Source organism: Mesocricetus auratus, unplaced genomic scaffold, assembly GCF_017639785.1.
Source record: "Mesocricetus auratus isolate SY011 unplaced genomic scaffold, BCM_Maur_2.0 Super-Scaffold_6730, whole genome shotgun sequence".
Lineage (NCBI taxonomy): Eukaryota > Metazoa > Chordata > Mammalia > Rodentia > Cricetidae > Mesocricetus > Mesocricetus auratus.
Window position 1 is genome coordinate 5,930,384 of NW_024429184.1, and position 8,771 is coordinate 5,939,154.

The 8,771-nt window shown below is 43.5% G+C and overlaps 1 long non-coding RNA gene across 1 annotated transcript; it reads right to left on the reverse strand.

Annotated features, from left to right (window-relative positions):
- Window positions 1-581: 581 nt before the first annotated feature.
- On the reverse strand, window positions 582-3,309 carry LOC121136843. The gene is made up of 3 exons (XR_005874002.1): window positions 3,210-3,309; window positions 2,096-2,371; window positions 582-1,755 (listed from the first exon to the last, which is right to left on the reverse strand). It is a non-coding gene; the product is annotated as an uncharacterized LOC121136843 (long non-coding RNA).
- Between the last annotated feature and the right edge of the window lie 5,462 nt (window positions 3,310-8,771).

Sequence of the window (8,771 nt, forward strand, 5' to 3'; positions counted from 1 at the left end):
CCCTCCAGGCCCATTGTTAATATTCTCAGTGCTCAGCTGCCATCCATGAAGGGTGGGCTCTGGCAAATGGAGGACCCACCCCTTGGGAGAACCGTTACCTCTGTGTGAGACCTGGGAGAAGTCCAAATTGCTTAGGATAAGAACGAGAATTTGAGGGTTAGAACAGGTCTGGAACAAAAAGGAAAGAGTCAGCAAGACAGGGAAGGGATAGGGTGGAAGAAACCTCTCTGATGACACAGAGAGCCTGCATAGACTGACCTTCACAACCTGACCTGACCCACCTGCTCTGTGTCACCCAGTGTGACCCTGAGACACTAAATGGATGAAGAATGAACCCAGAGTCGAGACATGGAGATGCTATGAACTGGGGCCATCCATGTCACAAGGTAATGAGGTGCGAACTAACAAGGGGCAGCATGTCTGTGGAGTTAATGTCTGTTAATACAGGGATGGAGGTGCAGCTAAGTGATAGAGTGCCGCGGACCGCTCTGGCGGAGAGTATCAGACCGCGGGAGCTCAGGGTCGAAGGTATCAGGAGAGGTCAGGATACGGCGCAGGAAATGACAGACAGACACCAAGAGTCTTAGTGAACTGCTGTAATTTTACTGAAGTTTAAACTTCTCTTATATAGTGATAGAAACAAGGAACAAGGATAGAAAAAATACAATTCATGTTACAGCTGAATCATGATTTTTTAGAATTTGAACATCTCAGCGAAAAGTTTCCAGCCCCAAATCAGACATAGCATAAGTTTATCTATTAATACACAGACATAGCATAAGTTTATCTATTAATACAATTATTTGTGGCTTTGCGGTTGGTCATGAACTGGCTGCTCGATGAATCATGTCTAGCATATCTTTAGAGACAAGTGTCAACTTCCTCTTTCTACATGGATAGTTTTAGCTCCCCTCTGATGTACTTAGCAATGTGTTCTTTAAAGGAATCATATCTGCGATACAAGGCTTCCCACAACTGCTTGCATAAGCAAGCATGCCAGTATCTTAAGACTGTCATCATATTTTCTAAAATGGCTCGTCTCTCCTTTTCATTATAAATACACCATGGTCTCCTGCTTCTACGTAACCATTCCATGAAGTTTAATGAATTCCAAAGAACTCTCTTGCCTTTATGGTTGACCCATCTGTAACCCCGCTCATCATAGCCTCCCGTATATAATAGGGGCTCTAAATAGTTTCCTTGCTCCGGCACCCATCGTGGCGCCGTCCACCATCTCCCCTTAATCAGATACTGAGTATATCCTCCGGGAAGTGTTCTATAAGGAGTTCCCTTCGTTTCACAACATTAAGAAAATCTCCCAGAGTTTGATTACTAGTCTTATTGTATCCAGCTTCTGTATAAACAGCCTGGATAAATGGAGGTGCCTCGAGCAGTGGGTTATTCATCTCAGGGCTGGTGGCATTGCCAGCTTCCTTTTTAGAATCTGGGTTAGCCTGTGCTTGGGAAACAGATAGCAAAGTGATTAAACAGATTACGCAGAAAAGCATAAAGAAAACAGAACATATTGCTCGCCAGCGCAGGGATCTTCTGGAGGCTCTCATGGATCGGGCTTCTCTCCAGGAGACTGCCTGGGGCTCCGCTTCGAGAAGCTCTGACCCCATCCCTTCAGGCAGTTCCCCCCAGTAGAGCGGCATTCTGCTACAGTTACACAGGGGTCACCGCTGTGGGTGTAGCAATAGAGTATTGGTGTAGCATCCTCAGACCTCGATCTCATTCTCAGCACCACAGGAAGGTCTGCAGATGCAACAGAACAAGACGGCAAGTCAGAAGGGAAATCTGTTGCCTTGCTTCTCAAACAGTACCTGATGTCCAGCATTGGCAGTACCAAGAAGCTCATGAGAAACAGGGAGCCCTGGGCTCTACCTCAGATTCCTATGCTGAGTTTGCATCTTAATGAAGTTCCCCACTGGTTGGAAGTTCCCCTACTAAAAATCTGAGAAACTCTCATCTCAACAGCTAGGAAAAGCAACACACAAAAAAACATCCTCTGTCCAAGAGGCTTCTCATTATCAGAGTGAGGACAGACTAACCATTACCCCCAGACCACATGTGATGACAACTGTGTATAACTTACCTTTACCTGGAAATGAAAATTCTGTCCACTGCAAGTCTCCCATTGCCTTCATAAACTTGAAAATAAGGAAAACGTGCTTGGGTATTGTTACACATACAGATGATTCGGATAAATGTATACACAGACATGCAGACATTGCTCTAGACGTAGCTGTGAAGATGGAAACTTCTTGTGGGACAGGTATGACACTTGAAGAGTCAGTATTCTGTATTCTCCGGCATGGATTCTCTTCTTACTGACTCTCAATGCTAGGACGCTCTCCTTTCTTTCCTGTTTCTGTGACAAAACACCCAAATGAAAAGCATCTGAGAGGACGCTGTATTTACCTTACAATCCCCGGTTACAGTCCATCATTGTACAGCACCCACGGCAGGGACTAGAAATAGCTAGTCACACACACACACACACACACACACACACACACACACACACACACACACACAGTCAAGAGCAGAGAGAAAATAAATGGATGCCTTGTACTTAACAAGCTCTCATCAGGGTCCCAAAACAGTAGTGATGTTGTCTTAGTTAGGGTTTCTACTGCTGTGAAGGTACACCATGGCCATGGAAACTCTTAATAAGGAAAGTATTTAATTGGGCCTGGCATACAGTGTCAGAGATTTACTCCATTGTCATCATGGCAGGGAATATGACTGCACACAGGCATATGTGGTGCTGGAGAAGGAGCTAAGAGTTTTGCATCTGGATCAGCAGGCAGCAGGAATACAGTGACACTGGGCCTGGTTTGAGCATCTGAAGCACCAAGCCCACCACCCAGTGACTCACTTCCTCTACCAAGGCCACACCTGCTGCAACAAGGCCACACCTCCTAATAGTGCCACTCCCTATGGACCTGTGGGGGCCGTTTCCATTCTAACCGATACAGGCAACGCTGCTCTCAGGCTGTGTCTTCCCACATTGATTTAGACAATTGAAACTCTCTTCCCAGATGATTCCAGGTTATGTCAAACTGACAGTTAAGTAACCATCAAATATGATACGGTTAATTTTTTATGCTTCCATTACTGTTACAAAAACATGAGAAATAAGCCATAAACAGTTTCTGTATTCAGAGCCAGGCTTTCCCATCCCCCTGTCTTAATACTGTACTTACTGTGTAGTCTCAGAGTGTCTGAAAAGAACACATTTCTCCCTGGTTTGTGGTACTGAGGTAGGACCCTATCCCCAAAGAATGGGTCACACCAAAGCAGAAGTCCTGAAATTAGACCTGTTCGAATTTGAACTTGGTTCCCATAACAACGTACCAAGAGAGGGAACCTGAAACCACAGCGAAATGTTTGTCTCGCATCAACAGAACCAGAAGTGCCTATTCCTCCTGAGCACGGCCATAGCTTGCGTCATTCACAGAGAGACAGCCTTACCCACTGACTCTGGGCACTCTTCACTTAACTTAGGTTGCCAGATCTCTGCTCTCCCGGCTGGAACGTGTGTTCAGTTCTCCCTCTGCCTACAGCCGAGGGTTGTTGTTCATAAAAATAAATCTTTTAGCATCCTTTGCCCCAGGCCTTTAGCTTGGATCAAGGAAGTACAAGAGAACAGAAGAGTCTGTCCCTAGCACCCTGGAGGGGCCAGAAGAGGAAAACCGTGCAAGCGGCTGCATCAGATACCAGAGGTGGGTAGTGTCTTGGAGTCTTTCTTGCTGGGTTCAATCCATCAGTCACATTCCCATTTTCCTTTTTTTTTTATTTTTAAATAGAGTGTATTTTACCTTGGTTGAAAGCAATATCCGGTACATTAATCATTGCTAAACCTAGTAAGCACTAAACATGGAAATAATTTTTATCCAAACCTTGTAGTTTTATATCCTTGGTGTTAGAAGCGTTGATCCCTCAAGGGGCCCACAACACTCTCTAAGAGTCATGCAAGATATAGCTCAGAGAATTCTGAAGGCTGATAGGAAATCCCCTCCTTGTGCCTTCATTAGTTTCTGTGTAGTTTTATTAAGAAGAAAAAAAAAGCAAAGATGAGTGTGCTTTGGTTTTTTTTTTTTCAAGGCTGTATAACAAAATGCCACAAGCTGTGTAGCTTAAGATTATATACATGGATGGGTTCACAGCTTTGGAGGCTAGAAGGGCCAAGCACCCTTTGAACCCTTTCCTTGCCTCCTCCTAGCTCAGGGCAGATATCTGGCAACCTCTAGAATCCCTCAGCTTATAGCTACACAACACCAATCTCTGCCTTCACCATGCAGGGTTTCCCTTTCTTCTCTGCTTCCCTGAGTCTGTATGGAATACAGTCATGTAGGACTGGAGGCTCTCCTACTCCATTGTGGCCTCACACCAACACGACTGCATCTGGCTGTGACCTCATTTCTAAATAATGCTGAATCTTTAGGCACTACGAGCCACTGCTTCAAATTATTATTCTATGGGGGCAACAGATATGACTTAACTCCACACAGAAAAAATGTAAAGCTAATATCTAACTTAGTAACCGTACCATTCCAAACATCCTAGCATCCTCAAAATAGCACTCCCTCACACGGGTTAAAGTCATGCTGTTACAGTTCACACAGACATAGCAGTTGCTCTGTGGCTCAGTGATGATGTCACTCAAGGGTGATGCAAGAAAGCAGGAAGAGTTTGGATCTGGGAGTCAGGAGAATTCAAATTGTGACGACACATGCAACATTTTCTATATGTAGCCTCTGTAGCAATTTCTACAGACCTCTGGCTCGCCTTCCTTCAAATGCAGGTAACTAATAGCAGCAGCTCATGTTCTTTGGAGTCCTCCAGCTGATACATTTTTTACCCAGAAATTTATCTGCCAGAGCTCAAAAGTACAAGAAAATTTGCATGTGTGAGAATATTTCTTTCAACCAGTGAGCAATTGGAACTGATATGCCACAAATCCCCCCCCCACTACATCATGGGTGTCTGTGAGGTGCTTGTGCCATACAAGCTCCCAGACCTGTCCAACAAGATTAATCCCCAGTTACCCCAGGGTTCACTTCCTTGATAGCATGAGCTTCTTGTTTGCTTCCCTGAGCCGCTCATTACTCTTCTACCAACGTCTTCTGTGATCGTCTCATGGACTATCTCAGAAAAGAAAAAAAACTAGAACAATTGTCAGGACCCATATATTTTGAAAATCTATTCCACCCTATCACGAGTTCTGGAGAGCCCAGCATTTCTATTGTCTTTTAGATGTCAACTAATAGCTGCTGGATGTTCTGACCTCCTCCAAGGACTATGGCTCCTATCTAAATAACAATAGACTTGGGCGAGTCTACACCCACCCTGAAGGCTAGTGAGGCATGCTGGTGTGGAGTACCTGAAGTAAAGTACCATGCTGCAAAGGAGTATCTTTAGGATTAAGGGAAATAATTGCTATCAGTCATTTATACATGATAATAGATGTCTTCTGCCATTGCCTCCATCTTTGGATGGTTACTTAAGATGATGAATCAATAATCTGGGAGCCTTCAGTATTAATTGATTGCCCTCCTGTTACGATCAGATGTCTCTGTCTCTTTTCTAATGCTATTGGATAACTAGCCTTCCCTCATCCACACTCCTCCACTCAGGAATGGACAGGGGACCATCTGGCTGGTTCCTACCACAGCCATGAAGATATCAGTCTGTGGCAAATGGCCCCTGCAACATGGGGCTAATACAGGCAAGACTGGACAAACAATAGAATTCACCTTCTAGGATTGTGTGAATGATGAGAAATAATGCAGACGAGGAACAAGGAATACAGTAGATACTCAGAGAACGTTTGTTTTGCTAAAATAAACAAAAAAATCATTCTACTTAAGAGGAATCACAATATTCATGAAGGGCAGTGATATGAGAAATTATGGCTTGTAGTAGAAACCTACTGCTTCTTGTTTCACACAGACAGTGGATTAAATCCTTTTTCCAATGAGGATTAAAAAATGGACTTTCCTCCCAGAGAATAAAAAGCAAGAAAAGTAGGGAGAAGGAAAGAAGAAAACAAGAGATGATGGGAGGCAGAGAACATGGAAAGGGATGAGAATCTTCTTTGTTTAATTTTCATCCTTCACATCCACTCTATCACTACACTGACAGTGCAACATAGATCAAGCTTCTGAAGCTAATATTAGCTACACAAGGGGCTGTAAGTGGCGGGCCTATGAATTCTTGGGAAAGGCATACCTCCCTACATCCTGATTTCTTTCTCTGTCTCATTCAGAGTCACACATGCTTTTTGTGATAGAGCCAGCAGTTGAACGCAGGCATCTAAAGCCTACATATTTAACCACTACAATATACTGCTTGCCTGTCTGAAACACATTTAATCACCCAGCTGGGACCTGCATTTAAATCATTCAAACATGAAATTTTTAAGGAATAAGATGCCTGTGCATTGAAGTTAATGTACTTTCTGAGGTTTCTATAGCAACAAAAATCTAAAATCACTTCTGGTGGTATTACTTACAAAAGAAGAGACATGTTCCCGCTGACCCTTTATCAAAGAATTCTTTTCACGGGGACAGGTCTAGTCACATAGACAGAACTGATGCCACTCATTCCTGAAGATGTGGTTGTGCCATTGGACCATGGGAGGTCTACGTTAATATAATCAGCAACATCTGGGATGCTTATTATATGCCGGACCAAAGACATTCAAATATTATTGTCAGTTGTTTCCACAAGGAAGCCAACGTCCAGCAGAATTGTCAATGTATTTGTTACAAATGCCAAGACACTACATGATGTGATGACTGGTACTAAATGAGAGCCCAACACAAACCACAACCGGAGGGAAGGAAGGAGAAAACAGAGTGGGCTAGAGCATCAAAGGAAACTTCCTGAAGGGGTAACGGGCCCTCAGGTATTCTCTAGACAGAAGGCAAGCCAGTCATTACCAAGTACCACAGTGGGTTTCCTCCTTCTCTATCTCACATTCTGCAAGCCCTCGTTAGAGCTGAAATTTCATCCTTAATAAACCGATCTGCTCCCAAAGAAATCCAAACAGACGCAACATCCATCCGGGTGAACTATTAGTTTCACGACCATATCATTAATTCTTAACTCAGGTTGATGGCCCTTTAGGGTCTATTAAAACAAGTATTCTTAAATTCAAGAATTTAGGGAAGACATAACTGTGAACTATAATGGTCCCTGATCATTCTAATGATCTCCTTCCCTTTGTCTGTGGGCCAAATTTGACTCAGTTTTGAGTCCTTTGTGACCAAATGGAAGTGCTCTCAAAAGCAAGCATCAACGGTGGTGCTCCTCCGTTTTTCACACCCTTCTTAAGGCTCCATTTGTATTATACGCTGGGTTTCATGGGACTGCGGCACCTCTGCTGCCATCTCAGGATATGATGGAGGACAGCCAGAAATGCATCTGCAACGACCATTAGTAACACGGCTCACCCTCCCGTGTCTTTTCAACAGGGCTCTGAGTAGGAAATTTCCTCAAAAATACCATTAGAAAGGTTTTGCTTCCTGGGAGTAAGTGAAATATTCTACCATTTAGGATACAAGCCTCATCCTGTAGATGAATTCTTCTCTTTTCACTCCTGCCACAGCAAGTTCAACGACAGAAGTGAGGTCACTAATAGTCAAAAGTCCTCTGACTTTCACAGTAACTCAGTTTGTATTCTTTCTGTCTCCAGACTCCACGTTCTATCCCTTTTTTAAAATTTTTTCTGTACTCATTCTTTATTTCTGTTTTATAATGTTTTATGACAAGTGACCTTATAATTGAGTATTTCAAACCTTCTGTGGATATCTAGTCAAGCATCCGTGTAACGTGCTTAAATGCCAAGCCTATGCTCAGCAAGAAAGGACAGTCAGTCAGATGGGCGAGGTCTCCAGCAGCACAGAATTCAACTTCAGAAAGCATGCGGATGAGCAGAAATAAATATGTCTATTCGGTGGTAAATTTTATGTAGAACAAAATGTGCCTACAAAAGGCATACATTTTCTTCTAATGTAGAGCAAGGAAAAGACTTACTATTCATTTTTTGTCTTATTATTTAGATCCTTGGACCATGTTCAATGTTCAATTCCAGTAATTCAACTTAGGGTCCTAGTACAATTGTATCTTCACCTTTTTTCCCCAAATGATTTCTTTTTTTTTTTTTCCCTTTTCTCAATTCGGGTCATAATTTCACATGATTTAGCATTGAAGCCTGTCATAAATTACTTTCTCATCTTAATAAGTGGGTGTTTTTCCTAGAGTCCTAAAGTTACATTCCAATTCATTTTGGTAATGAGGTCTGGTAAACAGCAAATGGGTCACCAAGGGCCTACCACTGACTTGGGTGCGATAGAAACCAGTATTGGGTAGCAGCCCCTCTTTCATTTGCTGTCCCCTTAGGATGAAGTGCTTAATTTCGGTCAGGAACCCACACCTGGAGTAGACATAGATGATAGAGGAGGAGTTGCTGTCAAGCTGAGGGCACTCAAAATCTTTCTTAGGAGAAAATGATGAAGCGACCAGGGGAGAAATCCAAGAGGAGGCAATAGACGTGTCGCAGGTGGCCTCTGTGGACCAAAAGTGGGTCAAGAAACAGGAGCTTGGGGTACGGATAAGGAGGGACTTTCTAGCATGCGAGTGTCACAGGACCCCACGAGCCCATGAACTGCTGCTCCTCAGAATTCACACCGGTTCCTGTCCTGGCGTTTTTATTCCCTGCAGCACAGCCCAGCTCAACAGTCTGTTCATTTCCTCTCGCC